Source organism: Salvia splendens, chromosome 21 (genome assembly GCF_004379255.2).
Source record: "Salvia splendens isolate huo1 chromosome 21, SspV2, whole genome shotgun sequence".
NCBI lineage: Eukaryota > Viridiplantae > Streptophyta > Magnoliopsida > Lamiales > Lamiaceae > Salvia > Salvia splendens.
In genome coordinates this window covers 4,052,197-4,064,794 of record NC_056052.1, presented here as the reverse complement: position 1 = coordinate 4,064,794, position 12,598 = coordinate 4,052,197, and the positions used below count along the sequence as shown (strand labels likewise).

General features: G+C 47.0%; 1 pseudogene; it reads right to left on the bottom strand.

Moving 5' to 3' along the window:
- Positions 1 to 580: 580 nt before the first annotated feature.
- Positions 581 to 12,598, bottom strand: part of LOC121784069 — a 29,154-nt pseudogene continuing 17,136 nt past the window's right edge.

Below are 12,598 nucleotides of genomic sequence, written 5' to 3'. Positions count from 1 at the left end.
ATTCAGTGTATCATATTTCAAAAGTCTCAAGGACAAAATGGAGATGAAGAAAAGAAAATTGATGAATTATTATCAAATAGTATTTATTACAATTTGGAACAACGTCAACCTCTCTTATCTGTAAAAAATTATTTGCCTATATAATCTAGAATACTAATCACCAATTTTCCACCATTCATTTTCTTAAACCCTAGTTTTTGAGAATATAATTTTATTATCAAAATCCAAGTCTGACCACGAAAATTATAATCAAACGAAAACGATGGTCCTCACTCCTACTTGCATACCTGAGATCAACAAGATCACATAAACCACCCTTTCGCATATTCAATGGTATGGTTCCCAAAATGAACCGTCACAATTTGGTACATTGTTAACATATGATTAGGTTCTTTCACAAATTAAAGCAACTGACATGACCAAACACATAGGTGGTGTATTGGTGTTCAGTTTGTTAGATAAAATAATATCAAGATATAATCCAGAACTAAGTTATAAGCTTATTTTAGTTGGAGGGGTTAGCCATGAACAGTTATCACATGATTATCTGCACAATACGAGCCATGGAACTCGAATTAAATTTCATTAATGCTTGATTATGAAAATAATACAAGCGGCAGTATATATAGACTCTTCTAGCAACCCTATGCGGTTCTGACTTATTTGCGATCCGGGAAAGAACCGACAAAGAAAACCCGGAAAGGAGCTTATATCATGCTCGACTCTATTAGGACGTACACATGGGCTGCTCGGCCTCTACGGGCTTGGAGAAGGCCAAGTCTGTATCAGCGCACGAGTAACCTTAGACACTATTACAAATTCCAACATAGGAAAATTATTTTCACACACAACATTAATACTTACTATGACGGATTAAACATAACATTTATTTATTGTACAGAACTCTTATTCCTTCAATATCATCTGGATGCAAGTTCTTAGTCTGTCCAGCTCCGATCGACGGAAACATGATTGCTCCATTAACTGCACTGTGCCCAAGCCCTAAAAGGTGTCCGATTTCATGAATTGCAACGGTTTCAAGGTCAAAATAGCCCGGAGCTGGCCCAACGGACCACAACTCGTCCGCGTCATAATGGAACCTTCCATCTGTTGGTGCAAATGCATGAGCTAGAGTTCCGCCACGGCCATCAAAAGGGTATTGATCTTGGTGATCACCTCTAAAGAACCCTATAACCAAATCAGAGAATTGATTGGTTTGGACTTGTGAAAAGGAAAAGTGGGTTGCAGCATCCCACTTTTGAAGGCACTTACCACAGGGGGAATTGCATTTGTGGGATAGTTGGACACAAATCTATAAGTGAGATGGGTTTTAGAAGATGGCCATCTAGGAAAGAAACTGTAGTGAGATACTATGTGGATGTTGCTCGAGCTCGACTCGTGTTTATTGTCACAGGGTTGCATGTAGTTGGTGCCGTCAACAATATCGGGCACCCCGCATCGTGGGGCTGTCATTTTCGATATCGTTTCATCATCTATGATACCTGAGGGTTTGATGTGGAAGTTTTTCTGGTAGGTTTTGATAGCTGATTCCAGGGTATCATCGAAATCATCATCAGTGGCATGGGTTTTGTTTGAATAGTGAGATAACCGAATTTCTCGAGGTAGGCTTTGAGCTCGTGGATTTCATTTGTGTTGTTTCTGTAATGTCCGTTTTTTTTTAATTAAAGGGTGTTTGCTTTTTGTGAATATCTTGTTTAAGATATGGTGTGGTATGTTTTATTTGTTTTACTTTAATTATGGTTTTTGAAAAGCAAATTAATATCCTAATTAATAAATTAAATATATCTCTCTCTCTCTCTCTCTCTCGGTTTCTCTCCCCCTCCCCACTACTTTCTCAACCTCCCCACTCCCTCTTAACCGATACATCATCCCCTTTCCAATCTCTCCCCACATCGGTTTTTCTCTTTTCTCTCTTGCAATTGCTCTCAACACCGGTAAGCTTCCTCTCTCCTTCTCCCTCTCGGTTTTTACCTTCTTCCATTCACTCCCTCTCATCATCTTCTTGGATTCCTCAAGGTGATACCCCCTTCGTCGTGAATCGGAGTCGTAAGAGGAAGTAAAGCTTTTTCACCACGTTGAACTATCCGGGAAAGGTAATACAAGGCCTCAACTCTCGTTTAATTCGAAAAAACATGCATGTAGGACGTTTTTGGGAAGGTTTAGATGCTGAATAGGTTTTGTGATTATGTGTTGTTGTCGAGCATGTTTTGTTGGTAACTGACAGTGGGTTCCGACCCCGTTTTGACTGAGCAAACGATCTCCTTTTGGTACGAAATTTTAACCGTTTAAACTTGGATGTGTCTTCGGTGTGGTGTGTAAATTTCAGCTTCATTGGATGTCGTATGATTTTACTATGATTTTTGCAAGTTAACTGCGCAGTTCTGCGTGTGGTGTGTTCTGGGTGTTGTTTGTGTGTGCTTTGGGTGTGTTTCTGTGTGTTGTGCTTTTGTGATGTATGTGGGTGTGTTTGGCCAAGAGATGGCTCGGAGGAATCAGTGTTTGGTTCGAGAGTTTTCGTGTGTGTTGGCCGAGAGTTGTTGGGTTCAGCCTAGGGCAGTTTTGTGGAGAGTCTGGAAGGGATGATCCCAGGTGTTTGGGTGTGTTTTGGGATGTAGAATGCGTGGTGTGTTTGTCGTATAGGGTTTGAGAATCGGGGGTCAGAGGAAAAGGGGTGTAAACTAGGTGCCGAGCATGCGGCCGAGATGGTCGGCCGAGGTGCCGAGCAGACGGCCGAGACGGTCGGTCGAGGTGCCGAGCCGGACGGCCGAGATGGTCGGCCGAGGTGCCGAGCAGCTGTGCCGAGACAGGTGCCGAGCTGTGCCGAGACAAGTGCCGAGCTGTGCCGAGACAGGTGCCGAGCTGTGCCGAGACAGGTGCCGAGCTGTGCCGAGACAAGTGCCGAGCTGTGCCGAGACAGGTGCCGAGCTGTGCCGAGTCAGGTGCCGAGCTGTGCCGAGACAGGCGGCCGAGGTGCCGAGCCAGGCGGCCGAGACGGTCGGCCGAGGTGCCGAGCCAGGCGGCCGAGGTGCCGAGCCAGGCGGCCGAGATGGTCGGCCGAGGTGCCGAGCCAGGCGGCCGAGACGGTCGGCCGAGGTGCCGAGCCAGGCGGCCGAGACACCGAGCCAGGCCGAGACGCCGATCCTTTTTCCGAGCTTTTTCTGAACCTTTTTCCGAGCCAAGTGAGCCGTTGCACAGTAAGGGTATGCCAGGAGTTTGAGTGTTGTGTGTGTGTCGTGTGCGCGTTTTGAGTACGTCGTATGCGTGTCGGGTGCGTGCGGGGTGTGTTTTCGGGCGTGTCTTTGTGTGTTTGGCTTATGAGATGTTGTTAAGTGTGTGTTCGTGTAACGTGCTAGATGTTGAAGTCGTCCACGTAGGAATCATGCATTGTCGTTTAAACATCGTCTACCCTGACTCTAATCATGATTTATTTATCTTTCAAAAAGGGTGATCTTTTACGAGGAAAGTGTGGTTGAAGGGAACTGTTTTAAAAGCTAAGCAATCGAGGTGGGCTTTTCTACCCTACTTTTATGTGGGTTATCTTTAAATACGGACTTTGTTCCGGAAATGTTTATGGAGGTGAACTGTTTGTCTTGCCAATTGTTTTGTTTTGAAACCTATCTGAAGTGGTTTACCACATATGTTTAATCGAATTCGGGTCTGTTGGGCTGCGAACCCTCAGGCTAGTGTACACGAGACCGGGAGCCATCTGAGAGCAAGTTGGCCGGTCTAGTTGACCTGGGGTGTGGCCACGCCCCTTGTCATGGTTGGATCAGATAGTGTATGATAGTGGGAATAAGGGTGGCAATATCTGAAAATGACTGCGCAGTCGAATTTATGAAATATATTTTGTGTACTTGGGTTACTTTCTTACACTTAAAACCCCAAGGTTACACTGATGTGGCATGACAAACTATGATTTTGGCGTGTGTCCACTGAGTGCAATAAGTACTCAGCCCTGCATGTTGTTTTCTTAATGTGCAGGTTGAGCGGCGATGGGGATGACGGATGTTGAGCAGTGAAAGCCAAATGAGTGTTTTACTTGGTCTTTGGATGGTGTCGTGTCGTCATACCCGGCATCATCTGTCTTTTGGTCTTTTCCGCTGCTTTGTAATCCGATACATTGTTTTTATTTAACTCTGTTTACATTAACTTTAGAAATGTCTTCTTAGTACAATGTTTGAAGTGAACTTCTTTTTAATAAATGCTTTTGGGTCAAATATTCCTGTTCTCCCCTTTCTTCCCCGCTTCTTTATTCCTCCCCTAGTCGCGGTCCACCGTACTTCCTATCCTTAGGAAATGCGGGCGTGACAGAGTGGTATCAGAGCCTAGGTTTTCTCTTTCTGCTCTGGACCCAAAAAAATTCTTTTTCTGACTGGAGTAAGTTTTCAAAAGTGTCATTGGCTCAACATCCGACTCATCGCACTCAACCTGAAATGAGGTAATGAAAATTTCGAAATTTTGGAAAGTATATGGAAGTGGAGGAAATTGTGATTTTGGTGTTGAAAATGATTTTTATGTAAAGTTTAAGTAAATGTTGAGACATGTGGAAGGGTACAACGTGATGTGGAAAAGTTGAAAATTATTTGAGTTATGAACTGTTATGGTATTATGAACTGTTGATGTATGATGAACTTATATGAAAGCATGTGGCTGATGTGTGATGATATGATGACGTGAATGTTGATGTGAGCTTTTATGTGAGTATGTGTTGGCCTTTTGAATGTTTGAACTTAGACGTGATAGAATTTCACTAGTGCTTCTTGGACCTATGATAGATAAGAGCTTTTGGCCTTTGAACACCAGCGGGTTTGGGTTAGAACAGCGATACGTGCATACACACTCTCTCTCTCTCTTCTTCGGTTATGCACTCTGTTTTTATACGCGAGGCGGTTGTTTCTGTTTTTCTATAGATGGCGCGTATGTTCCGAACCCCGCGACGGAGTGATCGCGATAGACTTAGGGCACAGAGGGTGCTCAGGGATTATAGAGTGTACCGGAAGAAGGATCACGTACCGTTGATCGAGTTCGTGGCACACTTCGACACCCTCTGGAGGGCAGCTCAGGAGTTCGGAGTGACAGAGCATGACGGCATTGAGAAGCTAATAGATTTGCTTCCCGATAGCTGGAAGGAGTGGGCCGAAAGAACGGCGAGGAGGTACACGTGGCATGAGCCCGCTACCGACGACATGGTGGGTGACATGGCTGGCTTTCGGAAAGCCGTGTATTGTGCACTGGTGGACTCTCGAGAGGAACAGCCCCCACAGGAGGTGGAAGAGAGGGTCGTGTATCAGGACAAGTATGTGAGCATGTACGAGGGTGAACAAGGGTATGAAGCTGGTTATGAGGAGGCTCTGCCAGGGAACTCCGAGGAGGACGACGACGAAGACCCGGAGGAAGGGCCTATGGATGAGGATGATAGAGTCGTAGTCTAGAATTAGAATAGTTCGTTGTCTTTTCAGTTTTTGCTTTCAGTACGATCTACTCTTGGGAACAATGTTGGCCTTCTTTCTTTTAATGAGAATTTGATTTTGATTTATATCCTATGTGTTGCATCTTATACTACATGAAGATTTTATAAGAAAATTTTGAGAAAGTGGTAATTTTGGATGAGAATTGTAGTAACACTTTTTGGATATTGAATCAGAATGCCGCCAAGACGTGCACGCCAACCACGACAAGGACCCAACGTGGAGGCACCACCTCCACCACCACCGCCACCACCACCTCCACCCCCGCCTCAACAAGAAAGATTCATAGTTACGTTCTCAAGGCAGAATCCCCCAAAATTTGACGGACAAGGAGACCCATCCAAAGCGGAAGAGTGGATACGCGGCCTCGAGCGTATCTTCAGGGTCATGGAGTGCACAGATAGGGAGCGCATTGCTGGCGCTACCTTTCAACTGTCAGGTGCTGCCGATTACTGGTGGGAGACTCGGCAAAGAACTATGAATCCTGCCCGCCTGGAGGCGCTAACATGGGAGGAGTTTAAAGTGGAGATCGATAACAAGTATGTTCCAAAGACGTACAGACGGGCCAAGGTGGTAGAGTTCCACACACTAAGCCAAGGCCGAATGACTGTAACCGAGTATGACCGAGCCCTCGCGCAGATGGCACGATATGCGCCCGAGTTGATGGACACCGATGAGAAATGGGCGGTGAAGTTCCGGGCCGGGCTCAGAGATGAGATAAAGGCCGCATTGGCCTGTCGAGGAGAACTCTCCTACTCGGAGATCTTGACTTGTGCACTGGACGTGGAAGATGCACTCCCTAAGCCAAGAGTTGTGGCAACAGCAAACGCGACACCTCTACAAGCTCAGCCGGGCCACCAAGAGAAGAGGAGGTGGGATGGTGACCAGGCTCAGTATGGTGGTAAGAGGCCACAACACATGAGGAACGCACCCTACAATGGCGGGAGACAGAATACTTTCCAACCGAGGGCAAACTTTCCGCCGAGGAACCCTCAATGTGGAAGGTGCTTCAAGTATCACACCGGGGAGTGTCGAGACCCTAGGTGCTTCAACTGTGGTGGGAGTGGCCACTACATCCGAAATTGCCCAAACAAGCACATGGGAACGGGAACGAGACAGAACCAGCTAGGTTTCCGTCCACAATCCCAGGCACTACCTGCACCTCCACCGCAACAACGCCGCCAAGGATTACCATCGCAAGCAAGGGCCTACGCCTTGAGGGAGAAGCAGCCGGCAAACGGGAAAGAAACCTTTGGGCAAGGAAACTTGGCAGGTATGGGCACACTTCTCAATATGCCTATAGTTGTCTTGTTTGATACGGGTGCGTCGCATTCCTTTATATCAACGTCTTGTGTGGATACTTTGGAATTACCTACTGTTAAGACCGAACCCACTATGAGTGTGACCTCACCGGTAGGCGGGGCTATAGATATATCCCGATCTTGTGCATGTGTGAACTTTGGAATAGGTGAACTCAGTTTAGTGGCTTATAATTTGCAAGTAATGACGATGGGTAGCGTAGACATAATCTTGGGTATGGATTGGTTAGCGGAGAACCACGTTACCCTTCATTGTAGAGAAAGGGAAATTTCGTTTGAAACCCCCGGAAAAGAGCCGATGAAGTTTCACGGAGTCCCAATGAGCCGACGCAAGTCCATTATCTCTGCGCTGCAAGCCACTACAATGATGAGGAAGGGATGTCCAGCGTACCTTGTTTATTTGAATGGGGAGGAGAAGAAAGACAGGAAGATAGAAGATGTGGCGATAGTGAGTGAATATCCCGATGTCTTCCCCGATGCATTGCCGGGACCCCCACCCGACAGGCAAGTAGAATTCACGATCGATCTGGAGCCCGGATCGGCACCAATATCCAAAGCACCTTATAGAATGGCGCCAAAAGAGTTGGAGGAGCTTAAGGTGCAACTGCAAGAGCTACTGGAATTGGGATTCATTAGACCTAGCGTGTCACCATGGGGAGCACCAGTGTTGTTTGTAAAGAAGAAGGATGGAACGATGAGGATGTGCATCGACTATCGGGAGCTAAACAAACTAACGCTGAAGAACAAGTATCCACTACCAAGGATAGACGACTTGTTTGACCAACTTCGAGGGGCAGGAGTCTTCTCTAAGATGGATTTGAGGTCTGGGTACCATCAGTTGAGGGTTCGGCGAGAAGATGTACCCAAGACGGCGTTCCGAACAAGATATGGTCATTATGAGTTCGTTGTAATGCCTTTTGGACTGACGAACGCCCCGGCAGTGTTCATGGACCTTATGAACCGCGTGTTCCATCCATTTCTGGATCGGTTTGTCCTGGTTTTCATCGATGACGTGCTTGTTTACTCAAAGAACGAGGAGGAGCACAAAGAGCACTTGAGAACCGTCCTAGCAACTCTAAGGGACGAGAAACTATATGCCAAGTTCAGTAAATGCGAGTTTTGGCTCAAGGAAGTAAATTTTCTTGGACATGTAGTAACTTCAGATGGAATTCGTGTAGATCCGGCCAAGGTAGAAGCGGTGCAGGAGTGGAAGTCACCTTCTACACAAAACGAAATCCGAAGCTTTTTAGGACTGGCGGGCTATTATCGAAGATTCATCGAGGGATTCTCGAAGATAGCAAGGCCAATGACGCAACAACTGAAAAAGGGAGTCAAGATGATTTGGACGCCAGAATGTGAGGCGAGCTTTCAGTTGTTGAAGGAGAAATTGACCACCGCACCAATCCTAGCTGTGCCGGAGCCAGAGACTGACTATGCGGTATATACGGATGCGTCGAAGGTGGGACTAGGATGTGTGCTTATGCAGAAGGGGAAAGTGATTGCATATGCATCGAGACAATTGAAGCCCCATGAACTGAATTATCCGACGCATGACTTGGAACTGGCAGCTGTGGTGCATGCTTTGAAAATCTGGAGACACCATCTCTATGGAGTCCGTTGTGAGATATACACGGACCATAAGAGTCTAAAGTACTTCTTTGAGCAAAAGGAGCTGAATATGCGCCAACGTAGGTGGCTCGAGTTGGTGAAGGACTACGATTGTGGTATAAATTACCATCCGGGAAAAGCAAACGTAGTGGCCGATGCTCTTAGTAGGAAGTCTCAATCTCAGCTGGCCACCTTTCTTACTGTCGAGGAGAGTATAATCCAAGAGTTCAGTAAGATGCGGTTGGAAGTAGTGAGAATGCCCGAGACTGTGGAAGGAATAGTAGCCACGTTGGTGATGGAACCCGACTTAAGAGCCAGAATTGTAGAAGCTCAACGGCGAGATACGTTACTAGAAAAGATTCGCTCAGAAGTGAGGACGGGTGAACTCGGAAATTTTCGTGAGGCAGCGGATAATGGTCTCACATACAAGGGAAGGTTGTGTGTGCCTAAGGATGAAGGCCTGAGGATGGAAATCATGAGAGAAGCACATGAAACCCCATACGCTGCTCATCCAGGGAGCACCAAAATGTATCAAGACTTGAAAAGACAGTTTTGGTGGAACGGTATGAAAAAGCATGTTGCGGCATTTGTGGAGAGATGCCTGGCATGTCAACAAGTAAAGGCGCTACACCAACGGCCCTATGGGAAATTGCAACCCCTCGAGATTCCGGAATGGAAGTGGGAACATATTGCAATGGACTTTGTGGTAGGACTACCAAAATCCCAGCGAGGGAACACGGTGATTTGGGTGATTATAGATCGCCTCACCAAATCTGCCCATTTTGTGCCGGTTCGTGCCACTTATGGATCCGATCAGTTGGCTAAGGTATATGTACGGGAAATTATACGCTTGCATGGAGTTCCAGCGACAATCACATCTGATCGTGATGCTAAATTCACTTCTAGATTTTGGACAAGCCTGCAACGCGAGTTGGGGACTAAGTTGAATTTCAGTACAGCGTTCCACCCGCAAACCGACGGGCAGTCGGAGAGAACGATACAAGCATTGGAGGACATGCTACGAGCCGTGGTGCTAGATCGAGGCGTAGGTTGGGAAGAAGTGTTGCCCTTGGTAGAGTTCGCTTACAATAATAGTTACCAGGCGACTATCAAGATGGCCCCATATGAGGCCTTGTATGGAAAGAAGTGTAGATCGCCACTTTATTGGGATGAAGTGGGTGAGAGAAGAATTCTCGGACCAGACTCTGTAGAAGAGATGATAGAGATTGTCCGACAAATCCGTGGGAGGATCAAGGAGGCACAGGATCGACAGAAATCTTATGCGGATGTTCGAAGGACCGATTTACAATTCGAGGTCGGAGAAAAGGTCTTTCTGAAAGTTTCCCCTTCTAAGGGAATAACTCGTTTTGGAGTGAAGGGAAAGCTGAGACCCCGATTTATTGGTCCATACGAGATTTTGGATAGAGTCGGCGTGGTAGCATACAGGTTGGCTCTACCACCAAGCTTTGGAAATGTGCACAACGTCTTCCATGTGTCACAATTGAGGAAGTACGTGTTTGACCCCACACACATCGTTCACCAAGAAGAGATGATGGTCCTAAATCCCGATCTAAGCTATGAGGAGAAGCCCGAGGCCATTTTGGACCGAAGAGTGCAAGAATTGAGGAATAAGTCAATTGCTTCGGTGAAAGTACGGTGGAGGAATCATGGAGTCGAAGAAGCAACATGGGAATTAGAAGATAAGATGAGAGAGAAGTTTCCGGAGCTGTTTGAATGATCTTGGACGAAATTTCGGGACGAAATTTTTTTTAAGGTGGGAGGAATGTAATGTCCGTTTTTTTTTAATTAAAGGGTGTTTGCTTTTTGTGAATATCTTGTTTAAGATATGGTGTGGTATGTTTTATTTGTTTTACTTTAATTATGGTTTTTGAAAAGCAAATTAATATCCTAATTAATAAATTAAATATCTCTCTCTCTCTCTCTCTCTCTCGGTTTCTCTCCCCCTCCCCACTACTTTCTCAACCTCCCCACTCCCTCTTAACCGATACATCATCCCCTTCCCAATCTCTCCCCACATCGGTTTTTCTCTTTTCTCTCTTGCAATTGCTCTCAACACCGGTAAGCTCCCTCTCTCCTTCTCCCTCTCGGTTTTTACCTTCTTCCATTCACTCCCTCTCATCATCTTCTTGGATTCCTCAAGGTGATACCCCCTTCGTCGTGAATCGGAGTCGTAAGAGGAAGTAAAGCTTTTTCACCACGTTGAACTATCCGGGAAAGGTAATACAAGGCCTCAACTCTCGTTTAATTCGAAAAAACATGCATGTAGGACGTTTTGGGAAGGTTTAGATGCTGAATAGGTTTTGTGATTATGTGTTGTTGTCGAGCATATTTTGTTGGTAACTGACAGTGGGTTCCGACCCCGTTTTGACTGAGCAAACGATCTCCTTTTGGTACGAAATTTTAACCGTATAAACTTGGATGTGTCTTCGGTGTGGTGTGTAAATTTCAGCTTCAGTGGATGTCGTATGATTTTACTATGATTTTTGCAAGTTAACTGCGCAGTTCTGCGTGTGGTGTGTTCTGGGTGTTGTTTGTGTGTGCTTTGGGTGTGTTTCTGTGTGTTGTGCTTTTGTGATGTATGTGGGTGTGTTTGGCCAAGAGATGGCTCGGAGGAATCAGTGTTTGGTTCGAGAGTTTTCGTGTGTGTTGGCCGAGAGTGTTGGGTTCAGCCTAGGGCAGTTTTGTGGAGAGTCTGGAAGGGATGATCCCAGGTGTTTGGGTGTGTTTTGGGATGTAGAATGCGTGGTGTGTTTGTCGTATAGGGTTTGAGAATCGGGGGTCAGAGGAAAAGGGGTGTAAACTAGGTGCCGAGCATGCGGCCGAGATGGTCGGCCGAGGTGCCGAGCAGACGGCCGAGACGGTCGGTCGAGGTGCCGAGCCGGACGGCCGAGATGGTCGGCCGAGGTGCCGAGCAGCTGTGCCGAGACAGGTGCCGAGCTGTGCCGAGACAAGTGCCGAGCTGTGCCGAGACAGGTGCCGAGCTGTGCCGAGACAGGTGCCGAGCTGTGCCGAGACAAGTGCCGAGCTGTGCCGAGACAGGTGCCGAGCTGTGCCGAGTCAGGTGCCGAGCTGTGCCGAGACAGGCGGCCGAGGTGCCGAGCCAGGCGGCCGAGACGGTCGGCCGAGGTGCCGAGCCAGGCGGCCGAGGTGCCGAGCCAGGCGGCCGAGATGGTCGGCCGAGGTGCCGAGCCAGGCGGCCGAGACGGTCGGCCGAGGTGCCGAGCCAGGCGGCCGAGACACCGAGCCAGGCCGAGACGCCGATCCTTTTTCCGAGCTTTTTCCGAACCTTTTTCCGAGCCAAGTGAGCCGTTGCACAGTAAGGGTATGCCAGGAGTTTGAGTGTTGTGTGTGTGTCGTGTGCGCATTTTGAGTACGTCGTATGCGTGTCGGGTGCGTGCGGGGTGTGTTTTCGGGCGTGTCTTTGTGTGTTTGGCTTATGAGATGTTGTTAAGTGTGTGTTCGTGTAACGTGCTAGATGTTGAAGTCGTCCACGTAGGAATCATGCATTGTCGTTTAAACATCGTCTACCCTGACTCTAATCATGATTTATTTATCTTTCAAAAAGGGTGATCTTTTACGAGGAAAGTGTGGTTGAAGGGAACTGTTTTAAAAGCTAAGCAATCGAGGTGGGCTTTTCTACCCTACTTTTATGTGGGTTATCTTTAAATACGGACTTTGTTCCGGAAATGTTTATGGAGGTGAACTGTTTGTCTTGCCAATTGTTTTGTTTTGAAACCTATCTGAAGTGGTTTACCACATATGTTTAATCGAATTCGGGTCTGTTGGGCTGCGAACCCTCAGGCTAGTGTACACGAGACCGGGAGCCATCTGAGAGCAAGTTGGCCGGTCTAGTTGACCTGGGGTGTGGCCACGCCCCTTGTCATGGTTGGATCAGATAGTGTATGATAGTGGGAATAAGGGTGGCAATATCTGAAAATGACTGCGCAGTCGAATTTATGAAATATATTTTGTGTACTTGGGTTACTTTCTTACACTTAAAACCCCAAGGTTACACTGATGTGGCATGACAAACTATGATTTTGGCGTGTGTCCACTGAGTGCAATAAGTACTCAGCCCTGCATGTTGTTTTCTTAATGTGCAGGTTGAGCGGCGATGGGGATGACGGATGTTGAGCAGTGAAAGCCAAATGAGTGTTTTAC